This window comes from Hevea brasiliensis, chromosome 14, assembly GCF_030052815.1.
Source record: "Hevea brasiliensis isolate MT/VB/25A 57/8 chromosome 14, ASM3005281v1, whole genome shotgun sequence".
In the NCBI taxonomy this organism is placed as follows: Eukaryota; Viridiplantae; Streptophyta; class Magnoliopsida; order Malpighiales; family Euphorbiaceae; genus Hevea; species Hevea brasiliensis.
Genome location: NC_079506.1, coordinates 68,046,910 through 68,070,807, shown reverse-complemented (window position 1 = coordinate 68,070,807; position 23,898 = coordinate 68,046,910).

Here is a 23,898-nt window from a genome sequence, read left to right as displayed (position 1 = left end):
CAAAATGATTTGAAAATGAGAGACAAAGGCCTAAAACATTATTTTAGGGACTAGGGCCAAATTTTAAGCTTAAGATGCCCAGATATGGAATGCAAATTTAAGATACAAATATGGAAAACTTGGAATTTTAGGATATGGCACTTAGAATAATGTTTAGTTATTTGGCCATAACTTGAGATTCAAAACTCAAAATTGAGTGATTCAAAAAGAAAAATAAAACTAAGACATAGAAGAACAATTTTCATTGAGATTACCTTCTCAAATTATGATTGGAACTATATTAAAATTGGGTTCAAATATCAAGGTACAAAACTGTCCAGAACCCAAAACTCATTGAAATTGCAAAGTTAACTTAGGGGTTCATTAGACAATTATTTAATTAGTTATTGGCAATAGTTGGGATAAGTATTGAGACATTCTACTTATGTGTTTTTAGTAGAAAAAGAGGCTTTGGAGGACAAGGAGAAGTAAGTAAAGAAAAAGGAGATTCATTAAAGGTTTGTGCATAAGTAGCCTTTTCCTATGTTCTTGAATTTGTAATTGATTTGAATGAAATTATATGAATGAGATATGATTTTCCTTTGCAGTTGAGAACTTTAATTTTGTGAAATTAATTTATGATGAAGGAAAGGCGGATGTTGGCTATGAATTTTATTATAGCAATGTAACACCCTCATACTAAGTAGTCCTGTACATTCTACTCACTACAAGAAGATAAAAAAAATAGCTACAAAAATTACCAATCAAATATGCTTAAATTTCGTTGGTAATCAGTGATTACCGACGAAATTTTTTCGTCCACAAATACTTGCGTAGGTAATTTTTACCGAAGAAAAAAATGTTGCTAAATTTACCGACGAATTATTTCGTAGGTAAATTTAAATTTTTTTGTAGGTAATTTCGTATGAGATTTTACTCTTATAAATTACCGACTATTTACTGACAAAATTTTTCGTTGGTAATTACCGACGAAAATAAAATTTCGTAGCTAATTTTTATTTTACATTTTTTAATTTAGTTTTTACTTTAAATTACCAACTATTTACCAATAAAATTTATCATTGGTAATTACCGACAAAAATAAATTTTCCTAGCTAATTTTTATTTAAGATTTTTTAATTTAGTCTTTACTTTTTAATTTAATTTAATTTTTAATTTAAATTAACTTTTAAATTTAATTTAATTTAAAATTTAATTTAATTTAATTTAATTTAAAATTTAATTTAATTTAAAATTTAATTTAATTTAATTTAAATTTAAATTTTCAATTAATTTTTTAATTTTAAATTTTAAATTTTTTTTAATTTTTAAATTAAATATTAAATATTAATTATTTTAATTTAAATGCAAAATTATTTTATAATTTTTTAAGATTTAATTAACTTAAAAAAAAATTACTAGTGGGGCCCAAAGTAGGGCCCACATATGTGACTATGCCACAATTGCTCTATGTTGGGAAGTGATTTTCCTTTTATAGACAAACTTATTACCCTCTAATATATTTATAAACGATGTGGGAATTTGATATTTTTTATAATTTATCAACGAATTACTGACTGAATATGTTTCGTAGGTATTTTTTTTTAATTTTATTTCTATTTTCTCATTAATATTACCTACGAAAAGCATTTCGTTGGTAATTACCGGCGAAAAAAATTCGTAGCTAAATTTTTTGAGCTTTTTAGAATTTTTCTTCTTTATTTTCTCCTTAATATTACCTACAAAAAGCATTTCGTTGGTAATTACTGACGAAAAAAATTCGTAGCTACATTTTTTGAGCTTTTTAGAATTTTTCTTCTCTATTTTCTCCTTAATATTATCTACGAAAAGCGTTTCATTGGTAATTACCGACCAAAAAAATTCGTAGCTAAATTTTTTGAACTTTTTATAATTTTACTTCTTTATTTTCTCCCTAATATTACCTACGAAAAAATTTTTGTTGATAATTACCGACGAAATGTTTTCGTAGCGAATATTTTTTGAGCTTTTTAGGATTTTTTTCTCTATTTTCTCTTTAATATTACCTATGAAAAACTTTTCATTGGTAATTAGCAACGAAAAAGTTTTCGTAGCTAAAATTTTTTGAGGTTTTTAGAAATTTTCTTCTTTATTTTTTCCTTAATATTACCTACGAAAAACTTTTCGTTGGTAATTACCAACGAAAATTTTTTTCATAGGTATTTTTGTTTAAATTTTATTTTCTATTTTCTCCTTAATATTACCTACAAAAAACGTTTTGTTGGTAATTACCGACCAAAAAAATTCATAGCTAAATTTTTTTGAAGTTTTTAGAATTTTTCTTTTTTTTTTTCCTTAATATTACCTACGAAAAACTTTTTGTTGGTAAATACCGACGAAAAAGTTTTCGTAGGTAATTTTTTTTTTAGTTTTTTAGAATTTTTCTTCTTTATTTTTTTCTTAATATTATCTACGAAAAGCATTTCGTTGGTAATTACAGACGAAAAAAATTCGTAGCTAAAATTTTTTGAGCTTTTTAGAATTTTTTCTCTCTATTTTCTCCTTAATATTCCCTATGAAAAACATTTCGTTGGTAATTACCAATAAAAAAATTCGTAGGTATTTTTAAAAAAAAATTTCTTTTCTATTTCTCCTTAATATTACCTACGAAAAGCATTTCATTGCTAATTACCGATGAAAAAAATTTGTAGCTAAACTTTTTTGTGCTTTTTAGAAATTTTCCTCTCTATTTTCTCCTTAATATTACCTACGAAAAGCATTTTATTGGTAATTACGGACGAAAAAAAATCATGGGTATTTTTTTTTAAATTTTATTTTCAATTTCCTCCTTAATATTACCTACGAAAAGCGTTTCATTGGTAATTACCAACGAAAGATTTGGTTGTTATTTTTTTTAATTGGTCGCTAATTTTTCCGTCAATGTTTGGCACCACTTTTACCTATAAAATTTCATCATCGGTAAAATGTTTGTCGGTAATTAGTCAGAAATTTTGTCGATAAAAATTAGTTTAAAATTTATTTCTCTTTTTCGTCGGTAAAGCGTCGGTAAATTGTCAATAAATTATTAACGAAATTTTATGGTTGGTAATTTTCATAGTTATTGTAACACCCCTATTTGCATAGCCTGGTATATTTCACTATTCCAGTGACCGGTGTCAGTTCGGATAATTAAGGATATTAGAACCATACTTAAGACAACTAGGGAAGCCATAAACATAAATAATTAGTAATTGCCAATTAGTTAAGTATAAATAAGAAAAACAGAACATAAGAAGTTAAATGAGCCGAGAGTCATAGCGATTGGTGACCTTCTCGGGAATAACTGCGAAGTCGTTTTAAACTCAAATTTCGAACCGTAAAATGTGACGCTGCGGTCCTTAGGACCATTATGAACACAGTGGAAAAGAGGAAATCACGAAAAAGAATTGTTAAGTCAGTCAAATAATTAGGTTAGGGAGCCGGAAGAAATATCAAATTATTTACAAACTGGGTTGAACCGGAGAGAGGCAATTTGGTCAATTGACCCCGAGAGCTGACTCCTAACCTAACTGTCAAATAAAATCGGAGAAAAGAAAATTTCAGAATCGAGAATTAAATTAAAGAACTAATAGAAAAATAAGTTAAAAAAAAAAGAAAATGAAAAAGTGAAGAGAGGTGACATCATGCATGACATCATGCATGATGCCATAAATCCTATAATTAATTAAATTGGTTTTTGGTCTTCCATAAGATAAAATACATAAAAGAAAAGAAAAGAAAAAAAAAATTCATTTGGTCTTCTTCCCTAAGTTGCTGCCCCACCTCTTCCTTAACACCACCATTACCACACCTCCATGAAAGCTTGCTCCAAGCTTTAAATCCCCCATTAAACCCTAATTTCTTCTCCAATCACTTCATAAAACATTATTTTCTTCCTTTGAGAAAGAGATTTAGCAAGAAAGAAAGAAGAAAAGAGGAGAAAAATTGAAGATTGAATATCAAAGTTGAGGTAAGCTATTTACTTTGGAATTTTGAGTTTAATACATGTGTTTATGATTGAATGAACTTGGAAATAAGCTTAAAATGAAATGAAGACAAGTGTTATGGGACAAAGTTGAATTTTGGCCAACTAGGGTTTGATATATGTATGCATGAACTTGGTGAATTTAAAGGGTATGTGAGCTTATTGGTGTTGAATGCTTATGATTAAATGTCTTGAATTAGTTAAATACAATGAATTAGTGTGGTTAGGGTTTGACACCTAGGGTTTAGAGGCAAAAATTTGGAGAAATGGTGAAACGATGTATTTGATCTAGTTTGAAGTGAAAAATGGTCATTTGTGACCAAATGAAGTATGTTGGAAGTGTTGGAGTTAAGGTTAAATTCGGATTCAATGTGGTCATGCTGCTGGTAGCAGGACCAAGGTCCCTTTGAGGGACCAAAACTGAAAATTTACAAGTCCAATTGGTATGAGACCAATTGGAAATGAAAATAGACACTAAATGACACAATTTTCATTTAGGAACCATGCCCAAAAAGTGACCAAAACCTAGTGAATAAATTGACCAAATCTGGAAATTCTCAGTCTGCCTTGTACAAACTGACCAAATGAACAGTGGCCATAACTTGAGCTAGGCAGGTCTAAATGACTTGAAATTTTACCAGTGGACAGTTGAGGTATAGAACTAAAACTTTTATGAAGAACACAAACCCAAATTATGCCATTAACCAAGTCATTTGGCCACTCAAAATTGGTAACCTAAAACTGCCAGAACCAAATTTTGCCCAGAAATCTAGGTTAAGTCCAATCCGGCAGCCATGGTTCAAATGGCTATAACTTGAGCTACAAAACTCCAAATGGAGTGATTCAAAAAGGAGAATAAACTTAAGACAATAGGGAACATTTTCTATGAAGAAAGTTTTACCAAATTCAAACAGTAAAATGACTAATGGAACAGTGTAATCTTAGACACCAAAACTGAAAATTTATCAAATTTGCCTAAAAGACTTGAAATTTGAATAAACAACCAAAACCAACAAATTTAGTGACCAAAATGTGGTATGTGGGTGAAGTTGGAATTCCCATACCTATTAACCCTTAGAAAGTCAACAATTTGACTTGAATAGTGTAGTAAATAGTAACCCAAAACACAAAAATTTAAATAACGTCCAGTTTAGCACGTTAGAGCTAGATAAAAGTGAAGTTAAATTTATTTTTGGATTTATGTTAAGTTATGGTACTGAAACACTATGAAATTGCATGTTTCAGTGGAAAAGAACACCGGAAAAGAACCCGAGGAAATGAGTCAAGGCCAAAAGGTGACTCGCTTAAGGTTTGTGCACAACTAACTCTTTTGTTATATTTTTATTTCTAAATCGATTTGAACAAGTTATTTTATGATTTATAATTTTATTGTATTGAGGATCTTAATTTGTTGAATGAATTTGTATAAATGAAATATAAATTTTCTTATGCATTTAAGGATTTATTGCATGGTTTTGAGAATCGTAAATTTTAAGTTTGATGTGTTGCCAACCTTGAGCATGAATTTATGATGATTAAATATGTTAATGATTTATAAATACTTTGTAAATAGAAATTATTTTGAATATGATTTGAAACCACAGTTGACATGGTAAAATTTATTGTGAATTCTCATTAGCTTGTCTAGTGAGATATCTCCTCCACTAGATAGGGCGAGTTAATTCCTCTCTGGCTTGCCAGTTGGAGAAGAATTTAAATGAGTACTCATATATACTAGCTAGTCTTTGTTTCTCCCTTTTAGCCTCGGTTATTGAGAGAATGTGAAATGTCGTGGTGTACAACACGACATCTATTTGAATTTTGGGTCATGGGATCAACTGTGTGAATTGTTGGCAACGCCCTTTAAATTATGCATAATTTGATAGAGTGTGATTGAAATGAATAATTTGTTAGCGATTCAAAATATTTTTGTATTGTTTCGAAATTTAAAAGAAATGAAAATAAATAGTTATTAATTGATCAAAATGTTATTCAAATGAAAAATTTGCATGAATGAAAATAATGATTTTTGTATGTCATGGATTTTAAAGGATTTAGAAATTTTAAATTTTTATTCATTATGAATTGTTAAGAATAATTTGTATTAAGTTTTAAATTATTAGTTTGTGCACCACTGAGTTCACCACTCAGCGATAGCTTTGTATGCTGTCGCAGGTGAAAGGAATAATAAAGCAGCTGAGCAAGATTTCTGAAAAGACATAGTGAGACTATCCTCGGGTATATCATAGGTATACCCTTGTACATTAGCTTTTGATGTAATTCTGTAATGATATGTATAAAATTTCCTTTGAGCAGTTGTACCAACTCTTTTGTAATATATATATATTTCGATTGTAATCAAATACAAATTATTGTAATATTATCTTGAGATTTTATATACTTATAAAGTTTTGCATTATTAAATTTTAATACTCCCATGAATGTAAATATTCATTTTGTTATCTTAATGAGATATTTCAATGTTGATTTAATTTAAACTACGTATTAAATTGCTTGTGTTGATTTGTGAAATGAGGATTGTTTGAATTTTGAGACTTGAGAAATTGGTTGAGATTGATTGTGAAATTTGAAGAAGTTGTTGAGAAAAATATTGGGAGTGTCTTTATTTTCAGGTTTTGAAGAACTGTTTTCTCAAAATACAGACGGCACTCTGCCGAAATTTTTATTAAAATTGCGGAGATTTTTAAATATCCAAAAATTTTAACTGATTTTCAACTTTAATTAAATGTTTTAATATCTATTTAGAAATGCTCACCACTTAACAAAAGTAAGAAAATTGTTTCAAAATCCCTTGTAGTATATTTAATGGGTTATCGGTAAGCGAAGTACTGTAATTCATTAGGTGTACTACAGGAGCATGTTACATCTTACGAGGAGTAGGGTGTCACAGTTATTTTTAACATTTCTTGTAGTGACTGTTCCGGTGACTAATGTTGATTCGGACAGCCAGAATTTCTAAAACTATACGTAAATCACATAGAGAAGCCACAAATAAAATTGATAAAGATCAAATGAAGTTGGATAAAAATAAAAGAAATGGAGCACCAATAGGTTAAATGAGCATAGGTCACAACGATAAGTGACCTACATGGGAAGTGATTATAAGTTTAGTTGCTACCCCAAATTCGTGTGGGACCTTTTGGAGACCTTAATGAAGGAATTATTTAGAAATTATTGAGAATTCAAAAATCATAGAAATGAAAAGAGAATAAGTACCAATAAGTGAATCAAAACTTAAGGACTCATCGGGTACTATAGAAAAATGATGGACTATAAACCGATGAGGGGCATTTTGGTCATTTCACTTAAAGTGGTGACTTTTGATCAAAATGTCAATTAACTTAAGTGAATTATACGTATTGAAAAATGAAGAAACTTTGAGGAAAATTTAAGTGTATGTGTGAAAAGAAAAAAAAAAGAAATGAAAATTCAAGTTTTAATTACATTTATGACATCACCATGACCTCATCATGACATAATTAAATTTATAATTTAAACAAATTAAAATAGAGGATAAATATGCATAAATGAAGACAAAAGAAATTAAAATAAAAATCATCTTCTTCCTTTTAGTTTGGCCGACCACCCTTGCCCTCTCTCTCCTCCATTGCTAAACCACTCTAAGCTCTTAAAACCTTGAAAACTTCCATCAATTCCCTAGTTCATCACTTGGAAGCTTAAAATTTGACCCTGATAAAGAGATTAGGAGTAGAGAAATCAAGAAATATTGAAGAAATTAGGAAGATTAGAAAAGCTCCATAGAGGTAAGTTGAATTCTAAACTTCCTTTCTTGTATAATTAGTTGAATTTAAGTTAACTATGGGGAAATTACCTGAATAAGGGTAAAATTCATGCATGAAACAAAGGGTATGAATTTTGGTCAGCCTAGGTAAATTAAGGTTTTGAGTGAGGTGATGAAATTAAACTTGAATTCAAGCTTAGGTAATGATGTATGCTTGATTGGTGTGGTTGAATTGCATGAGTTGCATAAAATTGTGAAGAAGTGGAAATTAGGGTTTGTTGAAAATTAGGGTTTTGTGATATGTTGTTCAAGGGATGTTTATAAGGCCAAATTCTGGTCATTTGGTGTGTTTTGGTTGTGAATTGATATTGTTTTGGTGAGGGAAGTGATGAATTGGATAGGGTGCTAATGTGCTAGAATTCTGGACACTTGAGTCCAGCACACTTAAAAGCCTATAAGTTGAGCTACACAACTCCAATTGCTATGAAACCAATTGGAAATGAGAACTAAGACATAATGATAGAGTTTTCATGAAGACACCCTAACCAAAAAATGACCATAAGTTACCTTAAATTTGGCTTGAGTATGGAATTGCAATTCTAAACTTGAACAAAAATGACTAAATGAATAGTACTTAGTAAATTAGGCATAACTCACTCTAGAAAACTCCAAATTAGGTGATTCTTGAACCAATGGAAACCTGAGACATATGAGAATAGTTCTTATGAAGACCATAGAGCCAAATTATGACCCTAACTTGATCAAAATTGCTAGACAAAATTAATCTAACAAACCTGCCCTGATTCTGGACTGACCTAGAAATTCTGAATAATTACCTATCCGACCAGTTTTAGCAAAATTGCCATAACTTGGGCTACAAAACTACAAATATAGTAATTCTAAAGCCAAAATGCTTATAATACATAGAACTAAAAACTTCATGTTTTCACTAGAATCCAGTTCTTAGGGCAAAGCAAGAGAAATATTGGGATAAATCAGGAATCCCAAATATGGAATTCCTGCACCTTAAGCTAATTGGCCTTACGACCTCCGAATGGTTAGTAGGCCATAACTTCCTCTACAAAACTCTAATTGAAGTGATTCAAAATGATTTGGAAACCTAAGATAAAGATATAAAATATTGTTTTAGGGACTAGGGCCAAATTATGAGCTTAAGATGCCTGGATATAGAATGCAATGTTAAGGTATAAATCTAGAAAACCTGAAATTTCAGGATATGGCCCCCAAAACAGTGTTTAGTAAGTTAGCCATAACTTGAGATCTAGGACTCCAAATTGAGTGATTTAAAAAGGAGAATAAAACTAAGACATAGAAGAATAACTTTCATTCAGATCACCTTCCCAAATTATGACTAAAACTAGGTTGAATGAGGTTGCAAAGTCAGGGTTCCAAACTATCCAGAACTAGAATTTATTGAAATTGCATAGCCAACTTAGGGATGCATTAGGCATTTATTTGATTAGCTATTGGAGATAATTGGGATGAGTATTAAAGCTTAGTAATTTTGTGATTTCAGTGGACAAAGAGACTTCCAAGGAAGGGAAGGCTTAAGATATAAATAAAGAGACTCATTTAAGGTTTGTGCACAACTAATCTTTTTCCTTGTTTTTAACTTAGTGATTGATTTGAATGAGTTATGATTTTTCTTCCATTTGAGGACTTAATTTATGAAATGAATTTATGAATGTGGAAAGGTGGATGTTGGCCCCTTTTATATCATTGTAGTATGGGGGTGGGCCAATTTTGAATGTATTTAGAAGTGTTTTGAGAAATTGAGTGTTGCCAAACCTATAAAGGGAATTTGATAAATGAAATGTGTTTATTTGATTTGCAATGTAATTCTTTAAATGGAAATTATTTGAAATTGTTTTGAAATCACAGTTAGCATGTCAATGTGATTTGTATTTCTCATTAGCTTGCCTAGTGAGACGTATTGGATATGATCTCCTCCACTTGTGGAGTTGAGTTTTCCCTCTCTGGTTTACCAGTTGAGAACGTATTGGATGAGTACTCATAATTGCTAGCTAGCCTTTGTGTTCCCCTTTAGCCTTTGGTTATTAGGATGTATTGGCTTTGTCGTGGTGTACAACACGGCATTGATTGGAAATTTTGTGTCATGTACCTAACTGTGTGAATTGTTGGCAAAACCCTTAAATTTTGAAAAATTTGGATAAAATGTGATTAAAATAAATGATTTACAATTATTGAAATTTGTGATTTCAATTTTATGAACTGTGGTAAATTTGGATATATTTCAAATTTCTTGTTATGATTTGATAAAATATGTCTTATATTGTGCTTTAAAATTTAGTTGTGCACTACTTAGTAAAATACTCAATGATAGCTTCTTTATGCTATCACAGATAAGGAGAAAGGCAAAGCAGCAGAGAGAGCTGCTTTGTAGCTGTAGTTGAAGCTACGTTTGGATCATTTTCAGGTATGTTATTTATACCTTTTGTAAATTCATTTTGATGTAAATTAGTTCATATGTATCTAAAAGACAAATGAGCAGTTGTATAAAAGAGATTGTAATAATATTTTGTTATCTTTTGAGTTGTAAATTTGTAAATGAACATCTATTTTAATTTATATATGAGATAAACACATTTGCTTGGTGTTGGTTGAATGAAATGAGATGATTGAGTTTGATTGAGTTCAAATTGGGTATGAGATATTTTTATAAAATTGTTTTTCAACAAGTTTGAAGAACTATTTTTATATAGTTTTAGCCGTTACCATGCAAAATTTCTATAAAATTTTAAAAATGTTAATTTAATTTTGAATCAATGTTATGGCTTATATTGAATATAAAGACACCTTAATAATTCTTTTATCCTCATTTTACACTTAAAAATGAAATGGAATTGTTTAAAATCCCTTATAGTATATTTAATGGATTATCAGTAGGCAAAGTTCGATAATTCATTAGATATACTACGTTATCATGTTATACCTTACAGAGGGGTAAGGTGTGACAAGCAAGGGGGTGAGCCAGATTTTGAATGTCTTTAGAAGTGTTTTGAGAAATTGTGTGTTGCTAACTCTATAAGGGGAATTTGATGAATGAAATGTGATTTAATTGATTTGCAATGTGATTCTTTGAATGGAAACATTTGAATTTGTTTTGAAACCATAGTTGGCATGGCAATTTGATTTGTGTCCCTCATTATATGAGGTGAAATTGATATTGTGTTCCTCCCTCTCTGGCTCGCCAGTTGAGGTTGAGTTTGGATGAGTACTTATATTGCTAGCTAGCCACCTCCCTCATTAATTGCGATTAGTGAGGTTGTAGATTACTTTGTCGTGGTGTACAACGCGGCATTGATCTTGAAATTTTGTGTCATAACCTTAACTATGTGAATTTTTGGCAACACCATTATTTGAAATTGCTTGATAAAATGTTATTGAAACAATTGATTTATAAGATTGAAAATATTGATATTGGTTTTATGAATTATGGAAATTTGGATATTTCAAATTCTTGGCTATGCATTGCACAAACATATTTTATATTGAGTTTGAAAATTATAGTTATGCACTACTAAGTGATATACTCAGCGATAGCTTATTTATGCTGTCACAGGTAGGGAAAAGGAGAAGGTTGCTAAGTGAGAGACTTTGGAGCAGCTTTTGGTTTGACTGTGGGTATGTAGTAGGTATACCCTTGTAGTTATATCTTGATGTATATGTAACTATATGTATGTATGTATAGACATTGAGCAGTTGTAAAAAAAGCAATGTAATGATATTTTGTGATTGTAAATATTTGTAATATTATTTTGAGATTTTATCCATATGTAAATTTTTGTATTATTAACTTTTTCATTTTCAATGAATGCCGATGTTTAAATTTCTTCCTAGATTATGTTATTGATGGAATTTTTTTTATGGGAATTGATGAGAATGAATTATATAAACTGTTACAGGATTTTTAACAAGTTTAAAAGAAATGTTTTTACAAAATTATAGCCATCACCACGTGGATTTTCTGTAGAAATTTTCTTGACTTTTATCAAATACTTAATTTATTCGTTAATTAAAAATGTAATTGATTTGTTTAAAATCCCTTATAGTATATTTAATAGATTATCGATAAGTGAAGTTTGATAATTTATTTTGTATACTACAGGATCATGTCATATCTTGCATAGGGGTAAGGTGTAACATATTGAGCAATAGCCCAACTAGATTTAGCCTTAAGGGTTGATGCACCTATTGAACTTACTAATGAATCCACTATTACTGAAAAGACTTATCATGAGAAGTGGCAAAATTCTAATAGATTTTGCTTAATGGTGATGAAGTATATTATAGATAAGTCCATAAGACAGGGTATTCCTGATAAGGAGACTACTAAGGAATTTTTGCAAGTCATTATCTTTCTTTGTTGGAGTACACCTAATATGATGGTGTCAGTGGTGTACGGGAACACATCATAACTCTTATAAGTTATTTTAACAAGCTTAAGTCTTTTGATCTTAATTTGGAAGAGAGTTTTTTGGTCTGGTGCATTCTTAAATCTCTTCTGCCTCAATTCAAAATTCTTAAGACTTCTTACAACTCCCAACAAGGGGAGTGGACAGTTGATCAGTTGATAGCCATTGTGTGCCAAGAAGTGAAATTTATGAGGAAAGGGAATACTCCTTCTATTAATTATATTTTTCAAGGGTCTAATAGCAAGACTAATGAGAAATTTTAGAAGGATAAGAAGCTTAAAGCTAAATTTGAAAACAAGAATGGTGGTAAGCATAATAATAATTTAACAGTTAAGAAGAAGCCCTTCAAAGGCAAGTGCAACTATTGCAAGAAGCTTGGCCATAAGTTGGAGGACTATTTTAAGCTTAAGAAGAAGCATGAGAAGGAAGGTAATAGTTTAGAACTTGCCCCTCTAGCTCTAGTATGTTTTGAATCAAATGTTGTTGATATTCCTTCAAATTCTTGGTGGTTGGATTCTAGTGCTACCATTCATGTTTTAAATTCCTTGTAGGGGTTCAAAAACGTGAGGAAGCCAAGTGAAAAGAAGAAGACTATTTTAGGAGTAAATAGAGTTGCAGTAGTAGAACTCATAGGGACAATTTCTTTGAATTTATCTTCTAGACATGTGTTAGAATTAAAGATACTATTTATGTTCCTTCTTCAAGGAGAAATTTAATTTCCAGTTCTATTTTAGATAAGTGTGGTTATGTGTTTCTTCAGGGCAATGGAAAATTTGTTATTTATTTTAAATCTGATATTGTTGGTTCTGCTGTTTTATGTAATATATGTTGGATTTAAATTCTGTTCCTTTTCAATCTATTGATGTTCCTATCAATGTTGTTATTGGGCACAAACATCAAAGAGTTAATGAGAACTCTTCAATTTTATGGCATAGATGTTTGGGTCACATTTCTAGGGAAAGATTAGAAAGGATGGTTAAATAAGGTGTTTTGTATAGTCTGGATTTCTCTGATTTTATTACATGTGTTGATTGCATGAAAGGAAAATTTCCTGTTAGAGCTAGAAACAAAAGGGCAATTAGGAGTGAAAATGTGTTGAATTTGATTCATATAGATATCTGTGGACCCATTTTGTAATGTCTTCACTTTAGATAGTCTGTACATTCTACTGTTCTGGTGACTAATGTCTGTCCGGACAGCCAGAATGTCTGGAATTATATTTAAACTAGAGTGAGGAGTCATAAATAATTTAAATAATGACAAAAAAAATTAAGGAAAATTTTTTGAAATGGAATGCAAAGAGGTTAAATGAGCTGGAGCTATGGCGATGGATGACCTAATGGCAAGCGACTTTGAAGACAGTTGTCAACCCTAGACCCATGGGGAACTCTGTGAAATAATTTTTGGGACTTAAGTAAAGGATTATTGAGGTTTAGATTATAATAGATTGCTAAGAAAATACAAGAAAAATTATATAAATCGGTACAAATAATTTTAGCTCAGTAAGCACAACTAAAGGTATTTTGGTCATTTCACCTTCAGAGATGATTTTTGGCCAACTTGTCTATTTAAGTAAGTGAAGTTTATGACATAAAATATGAATAAAGATTGATAAAAATTTAATTAAAAATGAGTAAAAGAAAGAAGAAAGAAAAATACAAATAAATGAAATTTAATTAGAATTATGATATCATGCACATGTCATAATGATGAAATTAAAAATCACCACCCAATTAAAACTTGACAACACATAAAATAAGAGACAAAAATCTATTAAAAAGGAAGAAAATAGTCTTCTTCCTCATTTCCTTTCCTTTGGCTGAAACCCATATCCCCATTTCCTCTATTGATTTTCCTTCACCAACCTTACATAGTCTTGATTTCTCACCATAAAACCCATAACTTTCTGTTACATACCAGAGGAGAAAGTATAGAATAAGGCAGTAGTAGTTTAGGTTGTTAAGGAAATTAATTGAGTTGTTGAAATTGGAGGGAAAGGGATTAGGTGGCTACAAGATCTGTTAAGAGGATAGAAATAACTACCTGCAATAGCTGAGGTAGTTACTGAGCTATTATATAAGCATAATAGTCATTCTTGTAAGGCATTCTGGATTCATTAACAAGAAATACAATTCTCTCTCTTTTAGTCCTCTTTCTCTATCTTGCTCTATTTCTGTTTCTCTCTCTATCGTTCTTCTTCTTCTTCTTCTTCTTCTAAATTCTTCTAAAGTTCTCTTGTTAAGGTTAACTACCTTAACAATTGGTATTAGAGCTCTTCCGTGGGGGAATTAAGTGGGGAATCACTGCATTTTAGTTGCAATAATGACCAGATCTGTGGTAGTTAGCGCTGAGATGGGTAGGGTTGCGAAATTGGAAAAAAAAATTAAAGACAATACAGGAGAGTGTAGACGGGAAAATTAATATGTTGAATGAGAAAGTGGAAGGGAAATTCACTATATTGGAAGGAAAGCTGGATAGAGCCTCCGCAGATAATGATGCATTAAGGGAGGATTTGAAGGCTTTCATGTGTGCATTTGCAAAAGAAAAAGGGAAAGAAGTTGTTTTTGTAGATGAGGAAGGGAAAGGCAATAACAAGAAGACTGAAAGTATAGGACTACTGCTAATTCCAAAGGATTTGCCCAACCCATATTGGAAAGATCAAGGCATTTCTGGAACCATTGCCATTATTGAAGGTATGAATTTTTTTTTACCAAAAATTGAGTTGGTGAGTTTTGATGGGAAAGAACCTAGGGTTTGGTTACGGAAATGTGTAAAATACTTTGAGGTATATAAAGTTCCATTGGATCAAAGAATTAGTATTGCAAGTTTGTTTCTGGTGGATAAAGTAGATTCTTGGTTCCATAATTGGAATAGGGGAACTCATACTTGGGTAGAATTTGAAAAAGGGCTTTGTGGTAGATTTAGAGATGTTGGGTTGGAATATATAGTGGAGGAATTTATGAGATTAAGGCAAGAGGGTTCTTTAGAAGATTATTTGGAGAATTTTGATGATTTAAGGATTCGTATGGAAAGGGTGATGCCAGAGTTAGGGGAGTCCTATTTTCTTTTTAGTTTTATGACGGACTGAGGGATGAAATTAGGCTGGTGGTTAGAATGTTCAAACCTGCTACTTTGGTGGAGGTAGTAAATAGCTAAGTTGCAGGAGCAGTTGCTAGATACCAAGAAAACTAAAATTTTTACTAGAACTTTCAGTTCTAATTTTCCTAGAAGCATTGCCAAGTTTAATTATAATTTCTCCTATTCAAACCCTAAACTTTCTCAAAGATACCCTTACCCTCCTAAACCTCCCATAATAGATCAGAACACCAAATCCACCAACCCCACACCTACTAACCAACCTATTAGATCCAATTCTATTGACAATTCCATTTCAGCTAATCAACCTTCCATTTTACCCAACAATGTCAACTCTTCTAAATCCAATGTTTCCAACCCTAAGTACTAACCTAAACCTTGTTACAAATGTGGAGAAAAATATTTCCCTGGCCACTAGTGCAAAGCTAAAACCCTAGTAACAATGCAAGTGTCACACCTTACCCCTCTGTAAGGCATAACATGATCCCTTAATATACCTAATGAATTACCAAACTTCATCTACTGATAACCCATTAAATACACTACAAGGGATTTTAAAACTTTTCTTACTTCTTTTTATAGTGGTCAGCACTTTTGACAGGTATTAAAAATTTTTAACTGAAGTGAAACAAAATAACAAATTTGAGTATCAATAATTTCTGTAAAAATTTTGGCAGAGTGCTATCTGTATTTTGAATAAAACAGTTCTTCAAAAACCTGTAAAAAAACACTTTCAATATATTTCTCAATCCCAAACTCCAATAACAATTCAACACAATAATTTATCAACTCGGTTCGACAATCAATTTTCCAGTGTTCCCAAAAAATGAGATAAAAGAAATATGTTACAATATTTTTACAAGCCAAAATAATTTACAATTTTAGTTTACAACTGCTCAAGACCAAGTATAATATATACATACAGTGCACATACATTACAACAAAAACTACACAATATGGTATACTCGATATACTCGGCGAAATCTCAAAATGTGGTACAAGCAGCCTACTCTGCTGCTCTGTCCGTCTGTCTACCTGTGACAGCAATTAAAAAGCTATCGCTGAGTAAAATTTACTCAGTGGTGCACAATAATAATTTAAAATGCGGTATATAAAACTTTTATTGACAATTTACAATCCAAACAATTTACAATTTTTCAAAGCTCATATAACACAAATTTGATCAAAAAATTGAATAACACAGTGTTGCCAATCAGTAACACAACTTAGGTCATGACACAAATTTTCCAAATATGCCGTGTGTACATCACGACAAGGCACACTCACCCCACTAATCGAAATCAATGAGGGAGGTAGCTAGCTAGATAATGAGTACTCATCTACAGTCACCTCAGACTGGCAAGTTAAAGAGGGAGGAATATAATCACACTCACCCCATAAATGGAGGAGGAACATAGTAACATTGTCATGCCAAGTGTGAATCAAAACAATTCCAAATCACAATATTTGAATATTTTATACAAACCACAAATTACATTTTATCTCAAAATTTCCATTCGCAAAGTAGGCAACACAATAATTTCCAAATAATATTCCCAAAGCCAAAACAATAAAAAATTATTCATAACTCTTTTCTCCAAATAAATTTTCTAGTAAAAGCAGTGAATATAAAAAGTATTGTGCATAGACCTAATTTGAGTCACCTCTAGGCCTTGACTCAATGTCTCTTATGCTTCTCAATATCCTATTCAACTGAAACACACAATTTAAAGTGTTTTAGTACTCATTTAAATTGTTTCTAATCATAATGTTCCATAATTAAATTTTATTGATACTACTCCTTTTATTAGTTAACCTATAATGTTGACCCTCAATGCACTCTAGGTGAACTAGGTTTAATGTTACCAATATATCACATTTTATAGCCCTTTAGTGTTGGTATATGTTACCAAATTCATTTTCAAGTGTATTGCATTTTATTGCAATTTACTGGATTTTGGTGTACTATTTTGACCTAGCCGAATGACCTAGTTTCCTTGATTTTCGGGTTTTGGTCCAAACTACAAACTTGTAGGTCTATGTCTTATTGCACGTGGGGCAAAATTTCAGGTCATTCTGAGTTGTGTAGACTAAGATATGGTCAATTTACCAATGCTGGACAGAATGCACTAAAATGGTAGGCTTAGGTCATTTTTAGGTTACTTTTGGTTCGGCTAGTTTTGGTATTTGAACTTATGTAAGATATTTGGCTTGGTTCTAGCCATTTCTGGGCTTTGGTGTCCTCATAAGAATTGTAGATCTATGTCTAAACTATTCATGGGAAAAATTTCATGCCATTTGGACCTGTTTTGAGTAAGTTATAGTCAAAACACTAACTGCTGCTCAAATGGTCAATTTTCAGGCTTTCAAGTCACTAATCCGGATTTAGTCATTTTTCAAGTCACCTTCTAGGCAGAATTTAGGTAAGCTTCCTTCATGAAAGTTGGCACATTTTGTGCCTAGTTTTACCTCCAATTGGCCTCATACTAATTGGAGTTACACACTTAAGGTTCTAAGCTAAAACATACACTGCCCTACTACACATTCTTCATCACTTACCAATTACACATTCTATACTTACCAAGCTAACTCTTTCATGCCAATTCTGGTTTGTACCATACCATTAACACACTTAACAACACATTTTGGTCATTTTGGACAGCTTGTAACCATTCTCAACATATACATTATAACTCAAAATTTTCCAAAGTCCATTTACATAATTTAACCATATGAACATACCCCATTTACATATCCAATTCTAATCTATTATACACATATACATGCTGCCACCATAAACAACATAATTCAATAAACCAAACCATGAAACAACACATTTCTAACCACACTTTAAAGTTGCCAATTCACCTCATGGAAAATATCTCCTTCAAATTGCTTTCAAGCTTCCAAAACCAAGTGCACCATTACACATACTCTTAATATACATTGTCTAAATTATTTCTATACACATAAAAACTTACATCAACATCTTAAACTACCATTAACAAGTAAAAAAAACTAAATATGCTGAGTTCCCATGGCTGCCGAAATGCTCTATCACCAATAATTCATCAAACCTCAAAAATTCTTCCATAATTCAACTACCCACAACCTTAGTTACACTTTTAATGAAACAAGAATTGAAAATAACCACTTACCTCTTTTGGATTTCTTTAAAACTCCACCAAAACTTATCTTTCTTTATTGCTGCCCAAGGTGTGTAGGCAAAGATTAATGAAGGAAGTTCAAGAATTTAGCTTAAAATAAAGGTGATCTCAAGCTTGCATGGGTGGTTTCCATAGAGGAAAGTTGGGACACCATTTTCGGCCATGGGAGAGCTTGGTGAGGATGATAAAGTGAGTGGAAGATTCTGCCCTCATTTTAAGTATTAATGTATCCACTTAGTGCTCCACTAAACATAGATTAATGATATTATAATCTAAGGTTTCAAAAATTGCAATTTTAACCTTAATTTCTCTTAATTTACATTTTATCTTTAATTCCATTTTTCATTTGATTTTCTCAAATGTAATACCATTTATTTTTCATTGACATTTAGGTCAAAAGCCAACTCTAGGTGTCAAATGACCACAATGCCCCTGTTCGGGTTGTATTCCCAATTTTTCAGTAACACCGAGTTTTATCGTTTTCTTGATTTCTCGTTTTTCTTTGTACTAATGAATTAATTTTTCTTTGATATTTCTAATGACATTTATAATTCAATAAGTCTTTAATTATGTCTCAAAACTAAATTCTAAGGGTTCCCTGCAGTCCTGGGGTCGGCTATTGCCTGCGCCATAACTTCCCCGTGCGGTCACCCATTGCTACGGTGCTGGCTTGTTTAACTTAGTTTCATTTCATTACTATTATTTTTTCTTTGTTTTTCTTGTATTTTCTTTTCTTGTATTTCATTATTTTATGTCTCCTCACTAATAATTAAATATAGTTCTAGGCATCCTAGCTGTCCGGATTGACACTGGTCACTGGAACATTAGAACGTACTACCGAACATAGGGGTGTTATAGCAAGTGATTGAACAGGAGGACGGTAGTGGAGAGGACATTTGGCATGAGGTAGCAGAAGAAATTAAAGATGGAGGTGAGCAAGGGGAGCTTATCCTATCTATACATGTTGTGGAAGGAAGTGAAGGAGCAGAGACAATTAAAGTGATGGGAGTTTATAAAAATAGCAAGATCATAATACTAATTGATAGTGGCAGTAATAGTAGCTTTATAGACAAAAGGTGGGCTGAGGAATTGAAGTTAAATTTGGTGGAAATTCCTACAACTGCCATAGCAGTAGCTGATGGTAGGACACTGAATTGCAGCCATGAATGTAAGCATTTTGAATGGAAGATGCAATCTTATAAATTCCAGTTTGACTTTAAGATTTTGGAGTTAGGGAGCTTTGATATGATTTTGGGAGTTAATTGGCTTAGAAGTTTTAATCCAATACTATTTGATTTCAAAGCATCTAAAATTTCTTTTGTTAAGGATGGGAAAGAAGTGGTGTTGTAAGGTGTGGGCAAGACAGGTGAAGTGTTATCACCTATTTTATATTCTGTTGAAGAATTATTTCTAAGGAAGGGGAAGTATTTCAAGTCTCCATTATTATGTATAGTGGATTCCTCAAAATCTTCAGGATTTTTATTACCTAAACAAGCATCAGCAGCAGTAAATGAAGCAGGTGCCAGTTTTGTTTCTAATAATGAAGCACTGCAGTTGTTATTGCAGAAATATCATGAAGTTTTTCAAGAACCTTATGGGTTCTCTCCCTTCAGAAGTCATGATCATGCAATTCCATTGCAGCCCCAAACTCATCCAGTGAATATCAGGCCATATAGGTACCCTTATTACCAGAAAGCAGAAATTGAGAAGTTGGTAAATGAAATGCTAGCTTCTTCAGTAATTCAACCTAGCACTAGCCCTTATTCATCTCTAGTTTTATTGGTCAAGAAGAAGGATGGAACTTGGAGATTTTGCATTGATTATAGAAGATTGAATGAGGTGACTGTCAAGGATAAATTTCCTATTCCTATCATTGATGACCTTTTAGATGAACTTCATGGGGCTAGGTATATTTCAAAAGTTGATTTGAAAGCAGGGTACCACCAAATTAGAATGTATCCTCAGGACATTCCCAAGACTGCATTCTGAACTCACCATGGCCAATTTGAATTCAATGTGATGCCCTTTAGGCTTACTAATGCCCCTGCCACTTTTCAGGCTTTGATGAATCACATTTTTCAACCTTTTCTCAGAAAATATATTCTAGTATTCTTTGATGATATTCTTGTGTATAGTAAAGATTGGGATTCTCATTTGAAGCATTTGGAGGAGGTGTTTCAGGTCTTGAAAGAACAGTAGCTGTATGCAAAGCAATCCAAATGTTCTTTTAGACATACTGAAGTGGAGTATTTCAGCCATATTATCACAGCAGAAGGAGTTTCCACTGATCCCAAAAAGATTCAGGCTATGGTACAATGGCCCACACCTGTTTCAGTCAAGGAATTACGAAGTTTTCTTGGTTTAACAGGGTATTACATAAAATTTGTAAGAAATTATGGGGTAATTAGTAAGCCACTGAATGATCTATTAAAAAAGAACTCTTTTTAGTGGTCTAATTCAGCCTAGAAAGCTTTTGATACTTTGAGAATAGCTATGGTAGAAGTTCCAGTCCTTGCCTTACCAAATTTTCCTATTCCATTTGTAATTGAGACTAATGCTAGTAGTTGGGGAATGGGGACTGTATTGCAGCAAAAAGGGCATCTTTTGGCTTATATCTCAAAAGCTTTTGGTCCTAGAAGTACGACTTTATCTGTCTATGAAAGAGAATTACTAGCAATTACTTTTGTAGTCTCCAAGTGGAGACATTACTTACAGTAAAGGCAGTTTTTTATTCAAACTGATCATGAAAGTATAAAATATTTGCTTGAGCAAAGGCTTCATACTAATTTGTAGCAAAGGGGCATTTTTAAACTTTTAGGGATCGATTATAAGATCCTTTATAGAAGAGGTGTTGAAAATAAGGCGGCAGATGCCTTTTCTAGAAGACTTGTTAGGGCTGACTCTAGTTGCCATGCCCTTCAGTCTACAATTTTGCCTACTTGGATGACTACTTTAATTCAAACTTATGACAAGGACTCTAAAGCAACTGACTTAGTACAACAATTATCCTTGGATAGTACAACTCATTTAGGATTTTAGCTGAAGAAAGGAGTTCTTTACTTTCATGACAAGCTATATGTAGGCTGCTCCACTGAATTAAGATAGCAATTAATTGCTTTATACCATGACAGTCCCCTTGGAGGTCATTCTCGAGTTAATGTGACTTACTTAAGGTTGAAAAAGCATTTCTTTTGCCCTGGTATGCTTAAGGATATATTGGAGTGGATAAAAAAATGTGATACTTGTGCTAGGTGCAAAAATGAACATTGTGTAGCCCCTGGTATGTTGCAGCCATTGCCTATTCCAACTCAAGCTTGGCAACACATCTCAATGGATTTTATTGATCATTTACCCAAGTCCAAGGGTAAAGATACCATACTAGTGGTGGTTTGTAGATTCACTAAGTATGGGCATTTCATACCATTGACTCATCCCTATAATGCTTCTCTTGTGGCCAAATTATTCTTAGATAATGTTTTCAAGCTACATGGGGCACCACAATCTATTATCTCGGATAGGGACAAAATTTTTACTAGCTTGTTTTGGAAGGAGTTGTTCAAATGTTTGGGCATTACATTGGCTTTTAGTACTGCTTATCATCCCCAGTCTGATGGTCAGACTGAGAGACTTAATCAGTGCTTGGAGGGTTATTTAAGGTGTTGGCTCATTTTAAACCCAGTACATGGAGTGCTTGGCTTCCTCTTGCAGAATGGTGGTACAATTCTTCCTCCCATAGTGCTATTAGGATGTCACCTTTTGAAGCACTTTATGGCTACTCTCCACCATTCCTTCCAATAGTGCCTGTGGAGTTACCTACTATTGGAGCAATGGAAAGTTTTTTACAAAAGAGATAGCAGCTGGATGGGTTGTTGAAAGAAAATTTAGTGTTAGCCCAAAATAGAATGAAGCAACAAGCTGATAAGTAGAGGTTAAAACGAGACTTTTCAGTTGGGGATTATGTTTATTTGAAGCTTCAGCCTTACAGGCAAGCATCAATAGCTATTAGACAGTCCTTAAAGCTTTTTCCTAAGTACTATGGTCCTTATCAAATCATTGCTAAGTATGGGTCAGTTGCCTACAAGCTTTAGTTGCCTTCATCTTCTTCAATCCACCCTGGTTTTCATGTTTCCATGTTAAAGAAAAAATTGGGCAACAACATTACTCCTCTACTTGAACTTCCTGTGATACATGAAGATTCAGTGGTAGTGGTCCGGAATAGGTTCTGCAGACTAGAACCATTACTAGAGACAACTAGCATGTTTTTCAAGGGTTGATCCAATGGAAGAATTTGCCTCCTGAAGATGCTACTTGGGAGCACTATTCTTTTATTCAGGCCCAATTTCCTAATATTGTCCTTTCTTGGGGTCAAGAAAGTTCTAATAGGGGAGGAATTGTTACATACTAGAGGAGAAAGTATAGAATAAGGCAGTAGTAGTTTGGGTTGTTAAGGGAATTAATTGAGTTGTTGAAATTGGAGGGAAAGGGATTAAGTGGTTACAAGATCTGTTAGGAGGATAGAAATAACTACCTCTAATAGCTGAGGCAGTTACTGAGCTATTATATAAGCACAATAGTCATTCTTGTAAGGCATTCTGGATTCATTAACAAGAAATACAATTCTCTCTCTTCTAGTCCTCTTTCTCTATCTTGCTCTATTTCTGTTTCTCTCTCTATCATTCTTCTTCTTCTTCTTCTAAATTCTTCTAAAGTTCTCTTATTAGGGTTAACTACGTTAACAATTTCTTCATTAAAACTTGTCATCTAACCTTGCTAAGGTGTTTAGCTACTAAGAATTTAAGAGAAAGTGAAGATTTAGAACCCTAGGGATCTTGCTACAAGAGTTTAGTGCCAATTCTTACACCTCTCTCTTTATTCATGGTTAGGACCTTTAATTGAGTTAGAATTTGTTGAATTTCAAACAAAATAAACATGTTTAAGGCACCCATGATTATTGGCAGCAATGAGTAGGGAAGTGTGTGATGAGTTTTGAATTAAATTAAAGTTGTTTATTAGTTGCCTTTGATGAGAACATATGGATTAGAACATTAATTTCTAGGTGTGGTGTTAAATTGAAACTTTGGGAATTAGGGTTTGAGGTAAAATTAGGGTTTTGTCAAATTGTTGATGAATTGGTGTTCTAATGGTCAATTAGTGACCACTTGATATGGTTTGTCCATAAAATGAAATTGGTTGTGACATAGAATTATGAATTGGAGGTGCTGCCCTTTTGCTGGAATTTTTAGACCTTGAGTCCAGTAGGTTTGGGTAGCCATAAGTTGAATTCTATGGTTCAATTGGTGTAAGGCTAATTGGAGGTGAAACTAGGAACATAATGCCACATTTCTCATGGAGAGACTCTGCCCAGAAAACTAATACAAAGTGACCTAAAAATTGCTTGAATCCAGGTAACCAAAATCTGGACCTGGAAAAATG